At 35.3% G+C, this 13801-nt stretch overlaps 1 protein-coding gene across 4 annotated transcripts in view; it reads right to left on the bottom strand.

The window, feature by feature from the left end:
- ken (ken and barbie) overlaps positions 1-13801 on the bottom strand; it is a 69314-nt gene that overhangs the window by 26826 nt on the left and 28687 nt on the right. The window contains exon 2 of one of the 4 annotated variants that reach the window (XM_034975540.2): positions 3978-4048. The exons of the other annotated variants lie outside the window; for them this stretch is intronic. The gene's annotated coding sequence lies outside the window, so the exon portion shown is untranslated. The remainder of the gene's footprint in view (positions 1-3977; positions 4049-13801) is intronic. 4 annotated transcript variants of the gene reach the window in all.

Genomic DNA, 13801 nt, shown 5'->3' with positions numbered 1-13801 from the left:
TTGTATATTTTTCTTTGGGCTGACGTCAAAATGACGTTATTTCGATGTTAATGAGACATGGTTCCAGCGCAATAGCAATTTGCGGGACTTAAACTTTCAAGAGCCTTTTCGACACTTTATGACGTCTAACGTACAAAGGTTTGCTCCTCTAGAATAATGACGTCAACAATTTAATAACAGGTAAATAACATTCTATCTGAGAAGTAAAGTTCAACGGAAAATCTCTCACTTACATTGAAATGACGGGTATGTGTAAATGGAGGCACTTTGAGGAAAAAAGTAGGTATTTTTTTACAATAGAACGTGACTTGTTCGTGTTAGAGGGCACAAAGCAATTTTCCATTAGAACTTTTCTCTAGAATATCATATGTGATTCATAACACTAAGTAACTTGGCCCGGCTTCGCACGGATGGGCATACAGTCTACGTATTCTATTGACACCACATTTCACAAATTTTTACTCGAGTTAATGTGTGAGTACTGAGTAGTCTTGACATATTAATATTATTATAAGTGGCACAATCTGCTGATTACAGAATATAGTAATTCTTTAGTTAACTATTTATTTAGTTTAGTTTAGCGTTGTACAAGCGTAACGCATTTTCCGAAGAAAAATTTGAACGACTGGTTACATCTATGAGTATGACTTCATCTTCGGAGTTAATTTATCATTATGTGAACGAACACAGAATTTCTCTCTCTTCGAAATTGGACTAAATCTATAAACTTACTAATATTATGAATGCGAGTGTGTTTGTTTGTCCTTCCTTCACGCCCTAACTAAGCAATCAATCGACTTGATTTTTGGCATAGAGATAGTTGAAAGAACGGACATAGGTTACTTTTTATCCCGGAAAATCAAAGAGTTCCCACGGAATATTCAAAAACCTAGATCCATGCGGACGAAGTCGCGGGCATCAGCTGGTAAATTATAATGAATGCGGAAAAAGAGAAGAAAGATTACACAAGGCGATGTTATAAGTCAAATCAACAATCTCTGCACTAATTTCCGTGTTATCAGCGAAGTCAAATATTCAAATAAAACTTGTATGGGAGCGAGAGATAAGAGCCGATTTATATTCGTTGATTCACAGCTCTCAGAGGTTTCCGCCATTTTTGCCATCTGCTTCTCGAATTTGAAAATGTCACTTCGCTGGTTGATAAAGAAGGCTCCTAAGTGTCTTGTCGTGGACTGGAACATACATTATATTATATAATATCTTCACGTTTAAACGCTGAAACATACATTGTTGTATCCGAACTGGTAATTGGTAGAATTACTATTTTCGGTAAACTTTATTATATAATACTTATTCTTTAGAGGGGCAATCATACTGCTAGCATCTTGGGTACATGCCCCCGTTGAAGAATGAAAAACGTTTGCCTAGCTGTGCTAGTTTCGATGAGGTTTTAGATTTAATTGAATTTATTTTTGTTCATGTATTTTACAATTTAGTTTAAATTTAGATTTAGATAAGTTTATTTTAGAGTTTAGTTTTAATTTTAGGTCTGAATGTCAATAACATAACGTAATTATGTTATATGTATTACATTTGGAATACGAAATGTTTGTAAACATAATACTAATTCAGGTTTTTAAACAATGTACGACCGTCCCATTTTGCAGGATCTTAAATCGGTACTACTTGAGCGGAATTAATTCTCATAAATAAAAGATTGATGCAAAAAATGCAGAAAATATAAAATAATAGATACCTACTACAATAAGAATCGTTATTAAGTATATGCTGCTTTGTAAGATACGCATCAGGTCTTATGAGAAAATTGTCTTTTTCCTTTATTGCAGCTAGCGGTTGGGAAATTTAAAGCCTTGAGCGAAATAAAATTCTCATTTTATTGTATAGAAGTTTTCAATTCTTGTTTTATTTTGTAGGTACATACATGTACATTGTACGTATGCATTGAATATCATTCGCTCTGTTCTTTAAACTAAATGAAAACTAAGAGAAGGTCAACTATATCGATGGAGAAGGTAGATTCTGTCTACAACATTTGGTAAGAAACTCCGTTTCTGTAAAAAAATATATTCAATTAAAACTTTAAAATACTCTTACAAGGCAAACTTGAAAAGGAATTTACTTTTACAACTGGTAAAAGGAACGATTAACTACTTAAAAGTAAACAAATTTCGCTGTAATATGACAAGTTCACCGAAAACTTAATAAACTGTCGTGTAATCTAGATCGATTTTTTGTTTACTGATAAGGACATTTTGAATTTATTATTTGATGGTTTTAGCTAGTCAAAGTTTAACATAAATGAATTGTTTAACTAAATGCTAAGGGTTTAGAAAATAGTTAACTATATAACTAAGAAAATTGGTGATCTACACAATAGGCTAACTAGAATAACCATAATAAGTTTGCAGCTCCTACCTTCCGCATCAGGAAAGTCCAAAAGTCATTTGTGGGTATTATGGGTATAACCTTTTATAATAAAACCCCACAAACTATTTTGGACTTACCTTTACACAAGTTTAAAAAATCTATTAAAAGTATGCTCCTGAAAAAAGCATATTACACAATTGAAGATTATATAAATGATAAAAGAGCGTGGATTTGACCTGAAGCTCGTTCCAGCAACGCACAGGACTTCAAATACTTTTTTATACATGGCATAATATTGTAAGTATATCAATTATTTGAAAAGAGCAACCGCCGAATTTCTTGCTGGTTCTTCGCGGTAGGAAAGGCATTCCGAACCAGTGGTAGATGCATCCGACGATTCAAAAGTACTTGTGAAAGTTTACTTGAATAAAAATATTTTCATTTCATTTCATTTCATTTCTTGGACAATGTTTCTAAATCAGAATTTGCGGAAATGGTTTGCAATGTACCTACATACATATTTATTGGTTCCGGCTAAAGTGAGTCAGGCGTGTTTAGTGTTTAATCTTCGTTTCTTTAGCAGCTTTTCAGAATTCCTACACAAATTAGGTAGGTGTTATTTGTATTCAAGATAAAAACGTATTTTCCATTCACGATTAAAAACTCATTACTAAACTAAAACCAGAATTACTTTTTTATTGGGTTTACCTAAAATAATATTTAGATATATACGTTTACTAACTTTCAATTTTTATTAACTAACTATTTATTACTAGCTGATGCCCACGACTTCGTCCGCATATATTTAGGTTATTACCCTTCCTCACCCTTTTTATACCTATCGTCGTTCTAAATGCACCACATTACGCGTTCTCGTAGTTAGGTACCACTGGAATTTCCAAAGGAAGAAGCTTTGTGTAAAATTTAAGCTTTCTAGGACCTAAGTCCAAATGTTTCGGCGGCTGGGCCTTGATAAAGCTGTCAGTGAGTCAAGACTTTTCTTGTTATATGTATAGTCCGTACAAAATGACTTCTCACGCGCCATTTTAACTCTATCGGTCAGCTGTCATGTCAAAAGTACATTTCACTTTTAAAATTAGGACTAAAATTATTTTATTAATTATTAAATTGATTTGCATTACAAGTTACAACACATCTATTATTGTCCAATGAGTATAAAAAAGGCATAATAATAATTGTTATATAAGCAAAGTGTCGTTATTATTTATTGTAGTATTTAAAAAGTTAATTAAAACAAATGACTGCTATAGGTGCGTGTATCTATGGAGTAGGTATGCGTATTTTATTGTAACTTAAATGTATGGAGGTCACAGCTCACATTAGATTTATTATAAGGAAATCTATAACTTGTACCATTAATCAACACGTCTTGCAATATGTATGGAAGATTCTTGTAAAAGGAATTTGAATGCATTTAATATACTATAGATGTTTGTCATACATAATGTACTTCGAAAATGTCATTATTTATTTATTAATATATGGAAGGTTTTCTTGTAAGAAAATAATAATACAATGTGCCGACTAAATCACTAGTCATATGTTTATAAATACTCTAAGTATATACTTTATTAATAATAATTATTATATAGAAGCAATATACATACCTGCTGTTATATTATTATGTAGATTTTATGCATTTTTTCTTTGACAGATTTTCGATTGACAACGGTCTTACCTGGAAAAGGCAAAAATGGAAAAGTTTAACACAACAAAGCAAGATATTCTATCTAACTACATATAAAATAGGTCTATATAATATACATTATATTATATTATATAATGTATACATGTATAGATACAGGTAGCTGGTAAAGGAAAAGGTTTGTTCTAATCCAATATTAATCTAATCAGATTACCTACTTAACCACGTGGTAATGACTATCGATCAGTTATAGAGGGTATTTTCAAAAAACATATAGAAAAAACTGGTGCAACTAAAAGATAAAACTTTTATTTTATCTCTTATACTATAACACTTAAAACATTATACGCATATATTAATTATTGGTCTCGCTCCGCTCATTATACGATTAAATTTAATCTATCTAAATTAAAACCATTTAATAAAGCCAAGCAAACAATTAGAGCTGACTAAGAAAATTCAAATCGCTTATGATAGGTAAGCTCGCACTATGAAATTTCATCGCGCAGATTTTAGCGCAGAATTCTATGACATAATATTATGAAAATTGTTTGAAGCCGCACGCATTCGCGAAAAAACCGCGCGAACGGCTTCAACGTACAGTTTTCATAGAATTTGCATGCTACAGTTATTAGATTAAGATCTTTGTATTTTTTTTTATAAGTTTACTTTGTGTTGTGTGCAATAAACTATAAAGTATAAATAAATAAATTCTTACGGAAAAATCGCGCGGTAAAATTTCGCAGTGCGGGCTTAGCTTTACTGCGTAATACATCTCAAATGGTTGATGATTTGATGAGGCAGCGTCATTCTTTCACCAAAATGGTGCCTCTAGTATTGAATCACGTCTTCTGACTCACTTTCGTGTACCTACCCATGTAGGTATCTACAAGTAGATACTTAGTATAAGATTCTCTTTGACTACGTGTTCGTATTCAAACTAAGACGGTGTAAGACTGAACTTGTCCTCGACATTTCCATATGGGTTTGAAATTCGAATCCCGCTAAATGACAGATTTACGCACGGTCACTTTAACTTGAAAAGTCTACAAACAAAGTCTGAAGCGTAGAACACTTTGATGAATAATATTTACAAGAGGGCGGATGGAGGGAGATTTATATTTTAACAACGCACTAACTAACGAAGTCTATTAATCCGCACATCACTTCTCACTCTGAGAGACCCGTGCTCTGTAGTGAGCCGGTGATGGGTTGATCATGATGATGATGAAAAATTCCCTAACAATCGGCAATCATGACTAGTAGACACCATTAACTACAGTCATACTGTAATATACCTAACCTACGTTATAATAATAATAAAGGTCTTGTAAAAATCAATGTAAGTATTAAGATTTCTTACACGCACCGGGAAAATAAAATCAGTCAAAAATTACAAAATTGATATTAAAATTTTATGTTTACTGCAGCTAATATAAAAGGCTATTCCGGAAAGCATTTCGGTACTTTTTACGGTTCCGTACCGCAAAAAGAAAAACGGAACCCTTATTTTGTTGTCTGTCTGTCTGTCCGTCTGTCTGTCAAGAAACCTACAAGGTACTTCCCGTTGACCTAGAATCATGAAATTTGGCAGGAAGGTAGGTCTTATAGCTGGCATTAGGGGAAAAATCTGAAAACCGTGAATTTGTGGTTACATCACACAAAAAATAATAATTTGTAGTCATAAACTAATAATTAGTATTTTCAATTTTCGAAATAAGATAACTATATCAAGTGGGGTATATGAAAGGTCTTCACCTGTGCATTCTAAAACTGATTTTTATTTATTTTTATGCATCATAGTTTTTGAGTTATCATGCAAAATGTCGAAAAAATACGACTGTTTTACGGAACCCTCGTTGCGCGAGCCTGACTCGCACTTGCCCGGTTTTTATTTACTGATGTAACAAATAGATAAAATTGTTAATCGAAGAGATTGTAATAGAAAATGTAGAGATTTCCCGTCGAACTATTACATGAAGATTACAATCAACTTCCTAATGGCTCAAAAGTTCCTAAACCAATACAAAAACAATTTTCTATGCGGAAATATAGATCCGTTACCTTCTAAAGTTCTGCTTGCTTACTATGGGAATTTGCATCTCACCAACGCAACGTTGATAGTATTCGAGACTCGAGTATCGAAATACAATAACATCAGAGTGAAATCTTGATTTAAAGTCGAAAATTCAGTACTACAAATTATAATTTCGCAAGGTTTCCGTTAGTAAGACATTTGAATTCTTTAACGTACGTGAAATTTAAATTCTTATACTAAGCCTACTGTGTGACAGCGGTAATGCTTAGTGGTAAAGACGTCAGCCTTCTATTCGGAAGGTTTAGGGTTTGATCGCGGGCACGCATCTCTTACTTTTCGGAGTTATCTGGGTTTTAAGTAGGTACTTAATTAATTAATAACTAAAGCAAAAACGTGAAGGAAAACTTTGTGAGGAAACCTGCATGCCTGAGAGTTTTCCATAATGTTCTCAAAGGTGTGTGAAGTTTGCCAATCCGCAGTGGGCCAGCGTGGCAGACTCTGGCATGAACCATTTTTATTCTGAGAGGGGACCCGTCTCAGTAGTCGACCGGTAATGGGTAGATAATGAAGCCTACTGTAATATAAATAAAAAGTGCTCTGTCAGTAAGAAAGCTAAGCCTGGAAGAGATCGCTTTAGCGACAAGGCCGCCTTTGCATGCTACGGCTATTAGATTAAGATCCTTGTATGTTTTTACTATGTTTACTTGTGTTGTTGTTGTGTGCAATAAAGTATAAATAAATAAAATAAAGTTAATACGTAATTCCGGAAAAAAGAAAGCAAACGCACTAAACGTTTTTACTAATTGCCAACAATGAGTGTAATTGCGTAAACAAGTGAAGCAATGCGTGCTCTGGCGCCGAACATTTCATACAAGTTAGGGTTGCCTGTATTTTTCAATTACTTGTGCGTAAAGAATCGGTGGGTGTAGGTACGGCCTACGACTGCGACTATTTAATTTTTTTTCTGTAATGTAACCACAAATTCACGGTTCTCGGATTTATTCCTTTACTTGTATCAGACCTACCTACCTACCAATTTCATGATCCTAGGGCAACAGGAAGCACCCTATAGGTTATCTTGACAGACACGACTGACAGACGGACAGACAGACAGACAGACAACAAAGTGGTCCTATATAGGTATAAGGGTGCCTTTTTCCTTTTGAGGTACTGAACTCTAAAAATCAGGGAATGCCGAATGCGGAAGGGTGATTCGCTAACTCAGTGATCATCACTGAATGATAGCCGACTAGCTCATTTGACATTTATTTTTAATCCATTAAAGGTTTTCTACGAATAATGATTTTATGATTATGTTGATAATTGATATTACCTAATGTAACTCAGTAAAGCAGCAATGTAGAACCAACAAATGTCAAATAGTCATTATTGAGTGTTGATCATTGAGTTAGCGAATCTCCCCGCTGGCTGGCTGGTAGCAGCCCTACGTCAGTTGCTCCAGTTACTGTATAGTGTATAGATAAGGTCCGACATAAATTCGTTATGGACTTATGTTCAGATAATCTCATTTGATTCTCGGCATTTTTGTTTAGTGTATTCTTACATCTAAAATTAAATTATATAGCGTAAGGTTTAATGGCCGAAATCGATAATAATTAATCAATCTATCTATAATCTATCGATCAGCTACTTAGCTACGTTCAAATTTCTCAAAATTGTCAAAAACTGCATATAATGGTTTTTTGTTGCAGATGTCGTTTTTGAGAAACAATTTTATTAAGAAAATTGACAGGTTACATATTATATAGATCGACTATATCTAGTTAATCACGCAGAAGTCACGGGTATTTACTAGTAAATAGGTATGGTAAAACATGTTTGTGTAAGAACCTATTTGAATATGGTACGGTATGTGTTAAAATGTATGATTAAGATAACATAATTTGATCGCATAACCCTTTCACCTTACAAAGATAAACGAAATAATGTAGTGAATTTCATAAGTGTATAGTAAAGCCTCCTACGCACTGGCGACCATGGTCGCCGCGACCTGGCCGCGGCGGCCAGTGAATTCTGGACTTTATATGGCAATCGCTATAGCCCCTACGCACTTAGCGGCCAGCGACCAGCGGCCACCGTTGGCCGCGGCGTCCAATTTGATGCCACGCGACCAGCGACCAATCGTGGCCGTCGAGAACATCACTTCTGTATTAAAATTCATCAGTGCTACCGCATCGGCCGCGGCGACCAGACGTGTAGTCTTTCTCTCGCAAAGTAATGGATGCACCCAAAACTGTCTTTTACGTGAAATCTTCCGTTTTCGTTTTCGTAGTAAATACACAAGCACAGTTAGCGTGATTATCTTCTGCACGTCCATCTTGACACATCCTTGGAAGTCGACTGCAAATTTTTCGGCCGTCCACATGTCGCGCTTGCCTACGCACCGGCGACCATAGCCGCGGCGGCCTGGCCGCGTCTATGGTCGCCAGTGCGTAGGAGGCCTAAAGTAGCGTGGAGGAGTAAGACCAAAACCCCCCCGTTTCGAATGTAAATTATTATAATACGTTCACAACTCAAAATAATCAATGCACATACAACGAGAATTTTTTATATTTAATAATAAGAATATAGGATAAAACAGGTTTTATACCTATTATATATTATACGCATACATAGAGAAGAAATTCTGGGATACTAACATGAGAAAAATATCTATAAAGTAAAATGTGAAAAAATAAAACTTAGGTACCTACATAAATTTTACAATTTTGGATTTTCAAAGATTGCATTAGGTAATGCAAATTACAGAATATGAAGGCAGAACCGGGGGGAGGCCTTATACCCAAATATGGGATCCTTATCTTGAGAGAATACTTACTCACATAACAAAAATTTGTAACTTTTGTAAATTAATAATTATTAACTACCTAACACAACATATCAAACAAACCTTACACATAAAAAACACGTAGTTAATTATTATACTAACATATACTAACAAAACTAACATAGGATTAAGCGAAAAAGTTATAAAAATAAATAATATTAGATACGAGTAGTTATAAGAAAACATTGTATATAAAGATAAGGAAGTAAATAAAGGCTTAATAATAATAATAATAGTAAAGTAGCTTATGCTGGTGACTTTGTCCGCGTGAACTACACAAATTTCAAACCCCTATTTCACCCTCTTAGGGGTCGAACTTTCAAAAATCCTATCTTAGCGGATGCCTTCGTCATAATAGCTATCTGCATGCCAAACAGCCAGATCCGTTCAGTAGTTTGAACTGCGCGTTGGTAGATCAGTTAGTTAGTCAGTCACCTTTTCCTTTCATATATTTAGATTGCAGAGTAGTAAATGGTACAAGTAAGTAATAATAATTGAATTGTACGCAAACAATCACAATAATAAACCGTATGAACGCTCGCGATAATTTACGCGAAAGTGTGTGAGAGAGTCTTGCGTAATTTCTCATTACGATACACGACGGCTTATCAAATTTTTCAGTCATAATAGTAACTGACCTACCCACACCGACATTTCGCTAAAAATATCGCGCCTCGAAGCGTGCGCTTTCGTTCACGACTCTGTTTCAGCACTAGAGCTTGTGTGTGTAGCACGCACACCTGGGTAATCATTGGGCTTGTGTTTACAGTTTACACGCACGTCAAATACGTTACGCAGCAGGCCGATTGCGAATCGACTGCATCTATCATTTACTGACAGCATCAATGTCAAAATATGGTTTTCCTATCACGGTTCGGTGAGACTGTCCACAAAGGATAGATGTGGACAAAAAAATGTTTTGACAGTTCATTTACACTATCGATAAAATTTATTGTATGAAAAATGCTATTGCGGACGCGTTTTGAAGTTTGATGTCATATAAGAACCTCGACAAATGTTACGTCAAATGAGGTTTTCATTGAAACAACTCGAGAGGTGTTTTTATCAGTGACATAAGCTATCCGCAAATCGTTTTACTACTCATATTAATTAAAATAAAGTTATGAAAGGGATTAAAAAAGGCTATAGTAATTCTTCTGCTAGATAAGAAATCAATTATTAATTTTAGAAGCTAGTATAATAGTATAAAAGCATTTTTAGATTAATATAAGTCTCATAAGTACTTTTAAAAGAATATGTGATGACTTTTCATTAGTAGGTTTGATGCACAGAGTACATTAAATATAGAGGTATACTAACACTGAGAAATGAGAATCACAGAGTACTTTTTACACTCACCTATAACTTCTTGGAGAACAGTTATGTGCATTTTAATTAAATAATTAAATATCATTGCTTTAACGGTGATGGAAAACATCGTGTGGAAACCTAAGGCATGCGCCTGAGAGTTCTCCAAAATGTTATCAAAGGTGTGTGAAGTCTACCAATCCGCATTTGGCCAGCATGGTAGACTATGGCCAAAACTCTTCTCACACTCAAGAGAACCGTACTCTATAGTGAGCCAGCGACAGGCTGAACATAATAGTATACCTTTGACTCCTTTGAGAACAATATGGAGAACTCTCAGGCATGCAGATTTCCTCATGATGTTTCCTTCACCGCTAAATCAAGTTAAGTATAATTAATTGTTTAAAACGCACATAACTCTTAGAGATGAGTACCTAGAATTGAACCCCCAACCTTCAATTATTCAGAGGTGGACATCCTAACCACTAGGCTCTTCGGGGGACTTCTAAAATTATTCCCCAAAGTAATGTCCAAAAGTCAAATCATTTTCTGATTTAATTGATTTAGCTTTGGAAATTACTTTGGAATTTAAATTATTTAGGCAAATAAAACAACAGTTTGATGATTTTTTATGTTTTCTTTTATTAAAGTAGATTAGATTCTGACATTTTAATTATATCACCATCTGCTTCTTATAAATCTAATCTGGCACCGTTCATTATTTTATTTGTCTCTGCACGGGGTCCAAGAGCTCGAGTTCACAACATATCCCAATCCATATCTTTGTCAGGATGAAGAAATGAATGCAGCACTGTATCTTTGACCTTTGCCTGAAAAAAATTATGATAACTGAGTAAGTGACCACTGACTGTGTTGCTTAATCTATACTACTAGGCACTACCAGCTTCTGTTTAGGTATGACGCTGTCTGCGAAGACTTTAGAATCAGTGTATATGGTATCTTTGTTACTAATTTAGCTAATCCAAATTGTTTCTTTAAATATTTGTGGTACGAAGGAGTAAGAAACATCCAAACTTTCATATGAAGAGCAACGTTTTAGGCAGCTCTAGATATATAAGGAAACATACTCGAGAAAGCACTTGTAGTGTGGAGGTACTTACTATGAAGTCATAACCACCAGAAGCAATGGACTCAATTTGTATAATAGGTACTTTATGAAACGCTGTTAAAACTCCTCTAACTTTTCGGAGTTTAATACAATTGTAACAACTAAATATCACTTGCTTAGCTGTGAAGGAAAAGGAAGATCGTGAGGAAACCGGCATGAGAGCCTTTACTTGTATTGAATGATAACGTTTGTTAACTTACGGTGTCTAACTTCTACCACACCTCGTCACACAACAACTTCTCGAAGCCGCCACAGTCCGTCAATAAGGGTCCCAATACTTAGGCAAATCAGTGCCCAGGCATTTGCGTATAAGTTCAGTGAGAAAAACTAAGTCTCCGGAGTCCGAGGAGCAAGCAAAGTTGCAGAATTAATCACAAAAAACAAACGGGTAAACTAAGGAAAAACAACAAAAAATTGTACTCTGTGGTCTGGGGTTCTAAATAGTTAGGTACCACAGACTAACTACTTATTTGTAATAAGTAACGTAGCCAAATTTAGGAGACTGTTATGTCTATGTAAATTGCTAGATTACCAAGTGATTACCATAGATATTCGATTTAGTCGGGTTATAAATAGGTCCGTGCTACCAATACGTCATCAAAATGTCGATAATGACCAAATGCGATATAGTGCATTAGTCGTCCGCGATAGCAAATTTATCAACTGTAACGATCACGGTTCTTAAGGATATTTCTATTGCGATGTCACATGTCAGTTTACGGCAATCGGCCTGCTGCTTGCGTGAAACATTTTTAGGGTTCCGTACCGCAGTACTACTTCGTCGTCTGTCACTATTTGTCACTACTCTTTTAATTCAGTAACTAATATGATACCCCTCTTGCCTAGCAGCTTAATCAATCAATCAATTTATTTATTGCAAATTCGGGTTATATACAGTATGGTCTTATTCTAAACTTATAATAACTACAGCCAAATTTTATTTCAAACTCCAACTTAAAATTTAATGCAAAAAGCTGATGCTTAGAGAGTTTAATGATTGGTGTAAAATCATGTAAAAAAGAAGTAGATAGGTATGTTACATACGTACCACATGTGGTACACATTTCGTCATTCAATTCTCCAACACCACGTACGTAATTTTTTTCACCGACAGATGAGATTGCACTCAAGGGCTAACTTGTATCTGAAATAAAAATATGTCCCTAAGGCAAGGAACCCTCTGTGTGTGAGTCCGACTCGCACTTTGCGGGGATAATAGTGTGCGTTTACACACACGCACCATCGCCCTACTCCGGATGTAGACGCAGATTTGTAAGCCTGTGAATGTGCTAGACCAAATTGATAGCTACGTTTTCTACATTGTGCAACTGTGTGCGTTATTGTTTAGAAGCCTTGAGTTGAAGCATTTAACTTATTTTGCAGCCAACATTCGAATTGGCTATAAAGCCAAACAATCAGCATTTACGTTCTTATTAAGTTGGATGCTATATTTACGACTTGAAGGGATTAATTTATAATAGCGGTCAAGGTGACGAAGGTCATAAATATTGGACCCTTATTATAAATGCGAAAGTGCATTTGTTCGTTGTTGGTTTGTCCTTCAATCACGCCGCAACGATGCAACGGATTGACGTGATTTTTTGCATGGGTATATATAAAGACTTGGAGAGTGACATAGGACACTTTTTATCCCGAGAGTTCCCACGGGATTTTTAAAAACCTAATTCCACGCGGACGAAGTCGCGGGCATCAGTTAGTTGGCTATAAAGCCAAGCCATCAGCATTTACGTTCATATTAAGTTAGATGCTATATTTACGACTTGAAGGGATTAATTTATAATAGCGGTCAAGGTGACGAAGGTCATAAATATTGCAAACTAGGTGACGAACAAGACTTTGTCCGCGTAAAATTCGCTTTCTTAAAAATCGCGTGGGAACTCTTTGATTTTCCGGGATAAGATAAAAGTCCCTTTTATCCGACTCCGGGATGCACACAATCTCTGTAGACTGTACCAAATTGATGGTGTCTGCGACTTCTTCGATTTTAGGTTTCAATAATCCCGTGGGAACTCTTTAATTTTCCTTAACAAAAGAAGCCTATATTCTTAAGACCCTGGAATGCATGCTATATTTGTACCAAAAATCGGTTAAACGAATGGGCCGTGAAAAGCTAGCAAACAGACAAACATACTTTCACATTTATATTAGGTAAAAGTATGGAATTAGTAGGGATAACATAAAAATATGAATATACTAGCTGATGCCCGCGACTTCGTACGCGTGGATTTAGATTTTTAAAAATCCCGTGGGAAATCTTTGATTCCCCGGGATAAAAAGTAGCCTATGTCACTCTCCAGGTCTTTAAATATACCCATGCAAAAAATCACGTCGATCCTTTGCTCTGTTGCGACGTGATTGAAGGACAAACCAACAAACGAACAAACCATCAAACAAACACACTTACACATTTATAATATGGGTACTGATTTCATGGACGTAAAC

The sequence above is a fragment of the Maniola hyperantus genome, chromosome 2 (assembly GCF_902806685.2).
Source record: "Maniola hyperantus chromosome 2, iAphHyp1.2, whole genome shotgun sequence".
NCBI lineage: Eukaryota > Metazoa > Arthropoda > Insecta > Lepidoptera > Nymphalidae > Maniola > Maniola hyperantus.
The sequence above is the reverse complement of the archived record's forward strand: the minus strand, read 5'-3'. Positions and strand labels throughout refer to the sequence as shown.